This window comes from Notamacropus eugenii, chromosome 1, assembly GCF_028372415.1.
Source record: "Notamacropus eugenii isolate mMacEug1 chromosome 1, mMacEug1.pri_v2, whole genome shotgun sequence".
Lineage (NCBI taxonomy): Eukaryota > Metazoa > Chordata > Mammalia > Diprotodontia > Macropodidae > Notamacropus > Notamacropus eugenii.
The window spans coordinates 384,072,588-384,086,505 of record NC_092872.1 but is presented as its reverse complement, the minus strand read 5'-3'; positions in this window follow the sequence as shown (position 1 = coordinate 384,086,505).

Here is a 13,918-nt window from a genome sequence, read left to right as displayed (position 1 = left end):
GAGCCCCAGGAAGGGTAGAGTCCACAGTTGTCAACATAAGGACCCCAGGCATGCCTCAGCACAACCGAGGGAACAGGGAAAACACTAGGGCAAACACTAGGTCATCAACCACTGAGCCTACCTGTGCTCAGGAGAGGAGACCTCCTGTGGCCAGACCATCTCTCCCCCATACTTAACACAATTAGCTCCAGAGTAACTCCAGGGAAACTCAGAAAGACTTTTGGCACCTCAGCTAGTTCAACACCAGGTAAGCTACAGCATTCTAGCTGAAAGAACCAGAGACCACAATACACAAAGCCTCAACTTCTAAACACAAGAATGGTGGAACAGAACCCCCTGTGCCCCAGAAGCAGATATCCACTTAAAAAGCCAGGAAGAAGATGATCATCATAAGCAAGAAGCTAACCAGAAAAGGTTAGACCATAGAATCTTTCTATGGGGACAAGGACCAAAACACAAACGCCAAACAGGGCAGCATTGAGATTGTACTCCCATCTGAAACTTCAGAAGGGAATATGAACTGATCTAAAGCCCTAAGAACATTCTTGGAAGAGCTCAAGAAGGATTTTAAAAACCAAATTAGAGACATAGAAGAAAAATTGGCCAGTGATTTTTAAAATATGAAAAAAGAAATCATGGGAGAATTTAAATGGAAAATTAGACTAATGGAAAAGAAAGCACAAAATCTGACTGGGAAAATCGTACAAATGGAAAAGGAAGTACAAAAACTAACTGGTGAAAATAACTCCTTAAAAGGAACAATTGGGCAGATGGAAAAGGAGATGCAAAAGTTAACTGAAGAAAGCAATTTGATAAAAATTAGAATCAGACAAGTAGAAGGTAATGGCTGTATGAATCATCAAGAATCAAACAGAATCTAAAGAATAAAAAGATAGAAGAAAATGTAAAACATCTAAGTGGAAAAACAAATGACCTGGAAAACAGATAGAGGAGAGAAAAATCTAAGAATTATTGGTCTACAAGAAAACCATGAAGAAAAAAAGGTTCTGGACAATATTTACCAAGAAATCATCAAGGAAAACTGCCTAGAAGTCTTAGATCCAGAGTGCAAAATACTCATCAAAAAAATCCACCTTTCACCTCCTGAAAGGGACCCCAAATTAAAAACACTGAGGAATATCATTGCCAAATTCCAGAACTATCAAGTGAACGAGAAAATACTACCAGTAGCCATAAAGAAACAATTCAAATATCAAGGAGCTACAGTCAGGATCACACAGGACCTTGCATCTTCTATAAGACTGAAGGGATTGAAATATGATATTCCTTAAGGCAAAGGAGCTGGGACTACAAACAAGGATCAATTATCCAGCAAAACTGAACATAATATGTCAGGCAAGGAGATGGACATTCAATAAAATAAGGGATTTTCGGACCTTCCTGATGAAAAGACCAGAGCTCAACAGAGAATTCAATATTTAGACACAAATCTCAAGAGAGGGATAAAAAGGTAAGCAGGGAAAAAAACTTGTTATTCAATATGGGCAAACTGTTTGCATCCTTATAATAGAAGATGATACTTGTTAATCTTGAGAACTGTATATCCATTATGACATATAAAAGAAATATACATAGATAGAAGGAGTGGATATAAAGTAAATGATGTGATGATAAAAATGTGATTTAAAGGTGTGAAGGGATTGTAATGGGAGATATGAAAAGGAGGAGGCAGGAAGAGGTAAATTACATCACAAGAAGAGGCACAAAAATACATTACAGCAGAAAGAAAGAGGGGAGGGAGCTGAGCATTGCTTGAGATTTACCATCATCTGATTTGGTTGAAGGAGGAAACAATAAATGCAATTAAGTATAGAAATATAACCAGCTGTATAGGCAGTAGGAGGGGAAGGGGGGAAGAAAAGGTAGGGGAGGCTAACAGGGAGGGAAGAAATAGTAAGAGAAAAGGGCAGTAAAAGGGAAGGGGGCTGAAAGAAGGGAGGAACGATTGAGGGAGGTGGTGGTCAAAAATTAAAACTCCATTGTGGAGGAGAACAGAGAAGAGAGGACTAAAAGCATAAATGGGGGAAAGAGGATGGAGGGAAAGACACAAATAGTAATCATAATGGTGAATATGAAAGGGATGAACTCTATCACAACACTGAGATGGATAGCAGAATGGATTAAAAACCATAATCCAACAATATGTTGTTTACAAAAAACACATTTGTAAAGGGGGGATACACACAGGGTGAAGGCAAAAGGTTGGAGCATAATATATTGTGCTTCGCCTGATGTATAAAAAGCAGGGCTAGCAATCCTAATCTCAGACAAAGCAAAAGCAAAAATAGACCTAACCAAAAGAGATAAGGAAGGAAACTACGTCCTGCTAGAAAGCACCATAGACAATGAAGCAATATCATTACCAAACATGTATGCTCCAAGTTGTATAGCATTCACATTCTTAGAGGAGAAGTTAAGGGAGTTGCAAGGAAAAATAGGAAATAAAATTTTACTAGTGGGGGACCTCAATCTCCTCCTTTCTGAATTTGATGAATCTAACCTCAAAATAAACAAGAAAGAAATTAAGGAAGTACATAAAACTCTGGACAAGGTAGATATGATAGATCTCTGGAGAAAACTGAATGGAGATAGAAAGGAATATACCTTTTTCTCAGCAGTATATGGCACATATACAAAAATTGACTATGCACTAAGCCATAAAAAATGCACAACACAGTGCAGAAAGGTAGAGATAGTGAATGCATCCTTCTCAGATCATAATGCAAGAAAAATTATATGTAATAAAAGATCATGGAAAGATAGACCAAAAATTAATTGGAAACTAAACAATATAATCCTAAAGAGTGAGTGGGTTAAATAACAAATTATAGAAACAACCTACGACTTCATTCAAGAGAATGACAATTATGAGACAACCTACCAAATCTTATGGGATACTGCAAAAGCAGTTTTTTGGGGAAGTTTTATATCTTTGAAAGCCTAGATGAATAAAATAGAGAAAGGAGAGATCAATGAATTGGGCATGCACCTGAAAAAGCTAGAAAAAGAATAAATGGAAAATACCCAAGTAAATACCAAATTATAAATGCTGACCAAAGAAGGGATTAATAAAATTGAAATTAAGAAAGCTATTGAACTAAAAAATAAAACTAAGAGTTGATTTTATGAAAAAACAATAAAATTGATAAAACTTTGGTCAATTTGATTTAAAAAAAAGAAAGAGGAAAGCCAAATTAAAAATATCAAAAATGAAAAGGATGGACTAACTTCCAATGAGAAGGAAATTAAAATAATAACTGGAAATTACTTTGCCCAACTGTATGCCCCATAAATTCAGCAATCTAAATAAGATGGAAGATTATTTTAAAAAATATAAACTACCCAGATTAACAGAAAAGAAATTTGAATACTTAAATAACCACATCTCAGAAAAGGAAATTGAGTAATCAATGAACTCCCTAGGAAAAAAATTTCCAGGGCCAGATGAATTTACAAGTGAATTCCATGAAACATTTAAAGAACAGTTAATTCCAATACTATCTATACTATTTAGGAAAACTGGTGAAGGAGTCTTACCAAATTCTTTTTATGATGCAAATATAGTTCTGATACCTACACCAGGAAGAGCCAAAACAAAGAAAAGGAAATTATAGATCAAGTTCTCTAATGAATATAGATGCAATAAATTTAATCAGATATTAGCAAAAAAGAATACAACTCATCATGAGAATAATACTTTATGATCAGGTAGGATTTATACCAGGAATGTAGGGCTTCAATATTAAGAAAACTATTAGCATTATTGATTGTATTAACAACAAAACTAACAGAAACCAAATGATTATCTGAATAGATGCAGAAAAAGCTTTTAACAAAGTACAACATCCATTCCTATTAAAAACAGTGGGAAGCATAGGAATAAATGGAACTTTCCATAAAACAATAAGCAGCATCTAACTAAAACCATCTGCAAGCATTATATGCAATGGGGATAAGTTAGAGGCATTTCCAATAAGACCAAGGGTGAAAAAAGTATGTCAATTATCACCATTGTTATTCAATATGATACTAGAAAAGTGAGCTGTAGCAATAAGAAAAAGAAATCGAAGGAATTAGAATAGGCAAAGAAGAAACTAAGTTATCACTCTTTGCAGATGATATGATGATATACTTAGAGAATCCCAGAGATGCAGGTAAAAAACTATTTGAAATAATATACAACTTTGGCAAAGTTACAGGTTACAAAATGAACCCACACAAATCTCCTGAATTACTAACAAAGCCCAACAATAAGAAATAGAAATAGAAATCCCATTTAAAGTTACAGTAGACACTATAAAATATCTAGGAATCTACCTGCCAAAACAAACCCAGGAACTATATGAACACAATTACAAAACACTTTCCGCACAAATAAAGTCAGATCTAAGTAAGTGGAAAAACATCAGTTGCTCCTGGGTAGGCTGAGCTAATATAATAAAAATGAGAATTCTACCTAAATTAATTTACCTATTCAGTGCCATTTCAATCAAACTTCCAGATTTTCTAGAGCTGGAAAAATAATATCAAAATTCATCTGGAAGAACAAGAGTTCCAGAATATCATGGGAACTAATAAAAAGAAATGCCAAGGATGGTGACCTAGCCCTACCAGATATCAAATTGTATTATAAAGCAGCAATCATCAAAACCACTTGACACTGGCTAAGAAACAGAGGTTGTAAAGCAATGGAATATGTTAGGTACTCAAGACACAGTAGTCAATGAATGTAGCAATCTACTGTTTTATAAACCCAAGGACCCCAGTTTCTTCTATAAGAACTCATTGATTGACAAAAATTGCTGGGAAAATTGGATAACAGTGTGACACAAACTGAGCATAGACCCATGCCTGACACTGTACACAACAATAAAGTGCAAATGGATACATGATCTAGGTATAAGGAATGATACTATAAACAAATTAGGGGAGCAAGGAATATTGTATCTGTCAAATTTATGGAGAGTGGAGAAATTTTACCAAGAGATAGAGAACATTATGAAGTACAAAATGGATAATTTTGATTACATTAAATTGAAAATTTTTTGTATAAACAAACCCAATGCAACCAAGATTAGGAGGGAAGCAGAGAACTGGGAAAGAAGTTTTGCAAATGGTATATGTGATAAAGGCCTCATTTCTAAAATATATAGAGAATTGAGTCAAATTTACAAGAATATAAATCATTCTCCAGATGATAAATGGTCAAAGGATATGAATAGGCCATTTTCAGAGGAAGAAATTAAAGTTATCTATTGTCATATGAAAAAATGTTCTAAATCACTATTGATTAGAGAAATGCAACTCAAAACAACTCTGAGGTACCACATCACACCTATCAGATTAGCTAACATGACAAAACAGGAAAATAATAAATGTTGGAGAAGATTTGTGTGAGTTGGAACACTCATTCATTGTTGGTGTATCTGTGAGTTGATTCAACCATTCTGGAGAGCAATTTGGAATTATGCCCCAAGGGTTACAGAAAAGTACATACCCTTTGACCCAGCAATATTGCTTCTAGGACTGTATCTTAAAGAGATCATAAAAATGGGAAAAGTCCCACTTGTACAAAAGTATTTACAGCAGCTCTCTTTGTGGTGGCCAAAAAATTGGAAGTCAAGGGGATGCCCATCAATTGGGGAATGGCTGAACAAGTTGTGGTGTATGATTGTAATGGAGTACTATTGTGCCATAAGAAATGATGAACAGGAGGACTTCAGAGAGGTCTGGCAAGACTTATATGAACTGATACTAAGTGAAAGGAGCAGAACCAGGACAACTTTGTGCACAGCAACAACCACAGTGTGTGAGGAATTTTTCTGGTAGACTTTGTCCTTCATAGCAATGTAAGGACCTAAAAAATTCCCAATGAACTTGTGAGCAAAATGCCTTCCACATCCAAAGAAAGAACTATGGAATTGGATCACAGAATGAAGCAGATCATTTTCCATTGTATTATGTTTTGTTTTGTTTTATGGTTTCTCCCATTAATTTTAATTCTTCTGTTCAACATGACTAAGGTGAAAATATATTTAAAAAAAAAAAAGAAAGGAGAGGCCTACTATTATAATATGAAAGGAGTTCATGGGAACTTTTTTTAGAAAAAGAAATACCATGCCTATTTATGGCACAGGAAGAGTAGAAGTGGAAGTCATAGGATTTGATGAATTAGGAGGCTAGGGTGCTTGAAGGAAGATGAAATCATTTATGGAATCCCTCAAATAGAACTGAGGTTTGTGATTTAGATGTTTAATTCCTTGATGGAGATAAAATGGCCTGAGAGGTTAATAAATAAGTACAAGAAATACAGTGTCTTACATTTTTATTTTATTTAATATTTTATTTTTCTCACTTACAGTTAAAAACGATTTTTAACATCCTTTTTTAAAAAAGTTGAGTTCCAAATTCTCTCCCTCAGTCCCTCCCCTACAGTCATTCAAAACATATTTTCATATTATTCTTGTTGTGAAAGAAAACAGACAAAGAAAAAACAAGAAAAAAGTTGCTTTTTTTTAAAGTATGCTTTAATCTGCATTCAGACTCTATCAGTTCGTTCTCTAGAGATGGCATGGTCTTGGATCACTGTATTGCTAAGAACAGTTGAGTCATTCACAGTTGATAGTCTGTTACTATGTACAATGTTTTCCTGGTTCTGGTCCCTTCAATTCGTCATCAATTCAGGAAAGTTTTTCCAGACTTTTCTGAGAACATTCTTCTCATTTTTTCTTATAGCACAATAGTCCTCCACCACAAAATTATACCACAACTAGTTCAACCAATACCAATTGGGAGGCATGCCCTGAATTTCCAGTTCTTTGCCACTAACAATGCTAGATATAGGTCTTGTGTATGTGTGTGTGTGTGTGTGTGTGTGTGTGTGTGTGTGTGTGTGTGTGTGTGTGTGTGTGTGTACTTTTAGATACTGACCCAGTAGTTGTGTTTCTGGGTCAAAGGGTTTGCATAATTTTATAGCCTGTTGGGTATAGTTCCAAATTGCTCTCCAGAATGGTTGGATCACTTACAACTCCACCAACAATCCATCAGTGTCCTATTTTTCTGTTTCCTCCCCAATATTTGTCATTTCTCTTTTCTGTCATTTTAGCCAATCTGATAGATGTGAAGTGGTACTTCAGGGTTATTTTAATTTGCATTTATCTAGGGCATTTTTCATATAGCCATAGATAGCTTTGATTACTTCTAGTGAAAACTGCCTCTTCATATAGCCTATTTATCAATTGGGAAGTGACTTCTATTCTTATAAACCTGACCCTATTCTCTGTATATTTGGGAAATGAGACCTTTATCAAAGACATTTGCTGCCAAAAAAAAAAGCTTCACAATCATGATTACTATTATATTACATTGTTACATGTATTTCCCTCCATACTACTTTTCTCCATTTATCCTATTCTCTCTTTCCCCTTTTACCCTGTCTTTTTTCAAAAGTGGTTTATTTCTGACCACCCACTCTCCGAACTTTCACTCTGGCCCCCCTATCTTATCTTCTTCCCTTCTTACTTTCCTGTAGGATAGGATAGCTTTCTATACCAAATTGAGTGTGTATTTTATTACCTTTTTGATTTAATTCCAATGACAGTAAGATTCAATCATTGCCCCAAGACCTCCATTTCCCCTCTACTTTAAAGCTCTTTCATGTTTCCTTTATGTTAGATAATTTACTCCATTTTACCTCTCCCTCTCTCCTTTTCCCATTGCATGCCTCTTCTCCTGTCCCCAACTAATTTTTTTAAATCATCCTACCACTGTCAACTCACACTTATGCCCTCTATCTATGTATATTTCTAACTTCCTGATAATGATACATTTCTTACTAGGTACATTCCAAGTAAGAATGTAGAAAGTTTAATCTTAAGGAATCCTCTATGATTTTTGTTTCCTATTTACTTTTTTATACTTCTATCAAGTCTTGTAATTGAAAGTGAAATTTTCTACTCAAGTAGGTCTTTTCGTCAGGAATGCTTGAAAGTCCTCTATTTCATTAAATATCCACTTTTCCCTCTAAAGGATTATTTACTCAGTTTTACTGGGTAGGTAATTCTTGGTTGTAATACTAGCTCCTTTGCCCTCCAGAATATCTTATTCCAAGCTCTCTGATACTTTAAAGTAGAAGCTGCTAAATCTCATGTTATTCTGAATTGTGGTTCCATGACATTTGAATTGTTTCTTTCTAAATACTTGCAATATTTTCTCCTTGACTTTGGAGTTCTGGAAATTGACTAAAATGTTCCTGGGAGTTTTCATTTTGGGATCTCTTTCAGGAGCTGATTGGTGGATTCTTTCAATTTCTATTTTCCCCTCTGGTTCTAGCATATCAGGACAGTTTTCTTTGATAATTGCTTGAAAGATAATGGCTAGGTTCAAGAAGTGGATGCTCCCACTGCAGTGGCTGCTGCTGCCCTGGGGCCAGGGCTGGGGCCTGACCAAGCTCACCTCTTACCCAGGTGAAAGAGCTTTCTCACTGACCTTTGAAGCTGTCTTTGGCATTTATAGGTTGAGAAATCTGGAAAGCACAGCAGCTGCCCATGACTTAGTGCCCTGAAGCCTGCTCCAGTCCTGTCTGTGCCACATGGCCTGCACTGGACTATGCTCTGCTCTGAGCCCAGTGCAATAGACCCTTCCTGTCAGCCTTCCAGGCTATTTTGGGCTGGAAATCTGTTTTACTCTCTCATTTTGAGTCTTCTGCAGCTCTATAATTTGTTTAGAGTCATTTTACATGTAGTTTAAAGGTTTTCAGGGGAGATCTAGAGCAGGTCCGTGTTTCTACCCTGCCATTTTGGCTCTTCCTCCCCCAATTCTACTTTTCAAGGTTCTTTTCCTTAATAAATTTTTGTACATCTTTTACCATATGGAAAATTCTGCTTCTTAAGGAGTTCTTCTCTTTGGTGAACTTTTCTGTCTTTTTCCATTTTTCCATCTGCATTTTACTCTTTAGTAGATTTTTGTGCCTCTTTTACAATTTGGCCTATTCTGTTTTTTCAAGGGTTACTTCTTCAGGACTTTTTGGTACCTACTTTGCCAAGTTGTTGACACTTTTTTCATGATTTTCTTTCTTTGCTTTCATTTCTTTTCCCAATTTTTCTCTACCTCTCTTATTTTATTTTTAAAATCCTTTTTGAACTGTTCCAGGAATTGCAGTTGGGGAGGGGTAGGGCTATCTTCCCTTTTCTCCCTATCTGTTCTCTACCACCTTGGTACCACCCTTCCAATGCAGTGCCTTCTAGAAGGAACCAGGATTCCAGGAGTACAAGATGGGAGTAGTATAAAAGAAAGAGGCCTCATATGGAGGGAAATCTTTAAACAGAGTGGGGATTACAGAGGACATAATGAAAGTAAAGAGTAGAACAAGATAAGAACTCTGGAGGAGCTGAGCCAAAGTAAATGAGAATTAAGAGAACAGAGGAAAGAGGCTTCTACCTAGGCCAGTGGTCCTTGGCTTTATTTTTTAAGCAATGGATCTCTTATTATAATATTGTTTTTAAAATTAACAAATAGAATTTTTTGTTAATAAAATAAATAAATAGAATTGTAAAGGAAACGATTAAAATAAATAAATAAATAGAACTTACAAAAAAATAAATAGAATTATAAAAGAAAACAAGCACATTGAAATATAATTATCCATATTCACATATACACATATGCATATTTAATGCACATATATCCATATACACACATAATTTATGTGTGTGCATATGCATGCATGCATACATACATATACACACTGCAGGGCTTGTGGGAGGAGCTAATACTTTGTTGGCTTTAAGTTGGAGGGCAGCCAATGGACTGGTGTTGCCACCCTCAAGGGTCCCATGATGACAAAAGATAGTACTACCATTTCTGTGTGTGTGTATGTGTGTTGATATATGTGTGCATGTGCATATGCATGCAAAAACATGTATGCATCCATACATATTTATGTATAGTTTATGCAAATATATGTATATGTGCATATATATTCTTGTGCATAGTCTATTGTTCAGTAGTTTTTCAGTCACCTCTGACTCTTCATGACTCCCTTTGGCAAAGATACTAGAGTGGTTTGTCATTTCCTTCTTGAGATATGGTGCTCATACAAATATATGCTTGAATATATGTGTGTATATGTACATATATGTATATATGCACACACACACATATGTATATGACATACACACAACCAGAAAGCTTAAAAGATATAGTTGGGGAATTTAAGTCAGTAAATATAGTACCTGGTAAAAGGTCCCCAGGAATCTAGCTGAAGTAACATTTAATATCAGATCCTTTGCCTCCTCAGTCAATCAATCAGTCCATGAACAAGGGCTTATAATAGTGTTCTGGGTACTATGCTCCAAAGATGCTGCTGAATGAAGCATTCAGCAGAAAGCTTGAAAATCAAGGGTATATTTTTCCCTTCTGGTCCTACTTGGTGTTTTAGGTCCCTGCCTTGGACAAGATAACTTTGGTCTTGGTGTATAAGCACTTTCTTAGTGGTTATGAAGAGCTGAGTCATTGGATTTTTTCCCCTGCGGTTCAGTAATACAGAGTAGAGAATGTAGAGCCTTCTAAAAGCAGAAGATTCAGCCTTTCAGTCTCATTCCTAGCAATTGGATGGTAGTGAAAGGCTACAGTACTATTGCAGTGAGACTGAGGGAGGAATAGAGTTAATCTCCAAGGCAGCTGGTTCCTGGGAGATAGGGGCTGGAGAAGTGTTCTAAACCTATTCCCTTTATGTGGTCATATCTGGGGCATCCACTCTCACTTGTCCAGCAACTGTGGCTCTGACCCAGCATCACATGTGATGTCTATGGTGAATTACATACTCATACACTCTTAGAAATCATTTGGTCTAAATGTCAGGAAGGCTACTGGCAAACAGACATACTGATTTCTATTAGTGGAGCTCTGAGTTGATTCACGTGTTCTACAAAGCAAGTTGGAACTATGTCCAAAAACATTACTACACTATACATACCCTTGGACCTAACAATACCAATACAAGGCCTACATTCCAAAGAGATCAAAGAAAGAGGAAAATAACACATATGTTCAAAAATATTGATAGCAGCTCTTTTGCGTTAGTCTCAAGGTAGGACAGAAATGTCAGTTATCACTAAACTCCTTAGTCTTTTATTCCTAGTACTCCACTTCCCCAACATTATCTCCCATAATACCCCAATCAAAGAATTCACTATTCCCTAATAGTATATTGTACTTTCAACCTCCATGGGTCTTTGCTCACATCATCTTTCTCACCATCATTGTGTTTTCTGATCTTCTTCAAAGCCTGAGTTTCCTTTAAGATTCTTCTCCAGTCCTTTTTCTTCCATGAGCGCTTCCTAGACTATATTAGCCCACAGTGATTTTTTCCTTCCTTTCAATTTATCACCTTTACTTACTGCTCCTTTGGCAATTTGTAATATATCCTGTGATGTTAAGTTTTGTGTGAGTATTTTGCTTTTCCCTTGTGTGTGTTTTGTTCCTTCCATTAGAATGTAAGGTCTCTGAGAGCAACAGTTATCCTATAGTTCTTCGTGTGCCACATTTCCTTGAAGATACAGAGAACTCAATAGTTATTTATCAATTGATTGATGCCAAAGGGCACATACTTTTGGAAAGGGTAGCACCATCAGCTGATATCAGTCTCTTCTGTCCTAGTGAGAAGATGAAGGTGCTAAGAGCAGGTTTTAAGAAAGAGAAGAGGTCATAAGAGTCACAGGAGCCTTTGTTCTAAAGAAGGAAAGATAACTTGAAGAAATAGAAAAAGTACAAGATTAGCAGGAGAGGAAAGCTGTGGGTACAAAACATAAACTTAGTCTCATTTATATTTTGGTCTAAGATACTGTACATAAATGAACACATATCCAAATATAGAGGATGGTTTTTTTTACCTATATAGATGATGTGTGTCTACATGGGTTTGTCTAAATGTGAGTCTCAGGGAAGCAAGAATAGATATATCTCATAAATATCCTCCCCCTACTCTTCTCCAAGAGATATTCCAGCCTGGAGAGGAAATAGTATATTATGGCCAGAAACTGGCCACACTTCTTTCTTCAGAAGTGGTACTAGGCAAGAATCATATCTCTCTGTTCCCTTAAATATAGTTAGTCTGGATGAAATAATTTTTAGGTTCAAGCTACAGTCATGATTGCTAGCCTTTAATGGGAAAAGAGTTACCCAAGTTCTAAATACCAGACTTGACTCTCTTCCTACTAAATGCCAGATCCACAATGAATTCACACGGAGAATAATAGTCATTGTTTTCCAAACAGAGAGCAAACAAAAATCATAGAAAAGATGCATGAGAATATAGACCAGACAATACATTCAATCATGAGCTCTCCCACTGGGAGCAAGATAACTAAACTCAATCAAGAGAGAAAATCCCAGATTTCACCTAAGGAAAAGTTTCTTAGTCTCTAATGTAGCAAGGTAGGGATAGGAATATAGTAATTGGTTTTTATTTCTCCCCATAGTCTTTCTCTTTCTTCAGAGACATTAAGAGAGTCTGGAACCATATGTCTCTTCTCTCAAAGCTGAAAGCTAGAATATCAGGACCTCTCTTCTTCAGCTCTCACAGACTCCATGCCACACACTGGCAATGAGGAGAGCCTTAGGCAAATAGACCTTGAAGTGAAGTCTATACAAACAAATATAGGCCATTCAACAATGATCACATCCATGCTACTTTTTTCATTTCTTTGGGAGGCACAGTTGAAGAAAGAGCTTTAGACGTGGTATCTGGAGATTTGAGCTCAAGTCTAACATCTGCCTATAACTAGATGTTTGACTTGAAGCAGGTCATGTTACCCCTTTGGGCCTCAGTTTTATTCATTTATAAAATGGAATAACAAGACTCTTCCCATGCCTCAGGAAATTCTCTAGAACTTTCCTCACTTATTCATAAACTGATTGTTACCTGTTTTGACGAAGGGAGTTCCCCAACCTGAAGAAATCACAGATCCTTTACTACTTTTTCCTATCAAGTTCTTTTGGCTGTTATATTGAACCAATAAGAAAATGTATGTAAAATACTTTATAGCTTTAGAGAACCAATTTCTTTTCATTTTGAAAAAAATTAAACCATTTTTGAAATATTTAAGTTTTCAATGTGTTTATTATTTATTACAAGTCAAGTAATTATTAATATTTAAACATCTAATCATTATTCAACCATAACCTCCTGACAGATTCAAATATTTGTCTTACTATCTAAGACTCCTTCAGCTCTAGGAAACTATGAACTTATATATAAGATGAGCTTTTTGTTGTCAGCAGAGTAACATGACACTTAAAAGGCAACAGTATAGCATCTTATGAAGGAAAGGTAGGGCTACTGTGACCCCACCTCCATCACTCACTTTTGTCACTTTGTCACTTCATGGGTAGGCATGGTATCATGGATATAATGCTGGTCTTGGAAACAAGATTTGGCTTCAAATACTGCCTCTGATACTAGTTGTATAAATAAAACCAATCATTTTATCTCTCTTTGCCTCAGTTTCCTCCTCTAGCAAATAAGGACTTTTGCCCAGATTATTTATGAAGTTCCTTCCCTGCTCTAAAACTATGATACTGTGAATTGGAAGTTACAGATTTTTGTTTTATTTATATTCTACTTATGGTTTATCAGATAAATTTTTTTAAATTATCAAATGAGATTTTTGGTTGAATATATTTTAAAATATATACATACCATACATACATACCATACAAAACAGTTTTAAGGTAAAAGTCAGAGAGAAGGCTATTGGAATGAATATATGACTTTTGAGTCTCCATCAGTCAGCATTTAACATATTCAACCTTGACCTTTCAAAAAATGAACTTATCATTTCATCCCCAGAATCTGCCTTTTTTCCCTACTTCTCTATTCCATTTGAGAGTTCGCTCT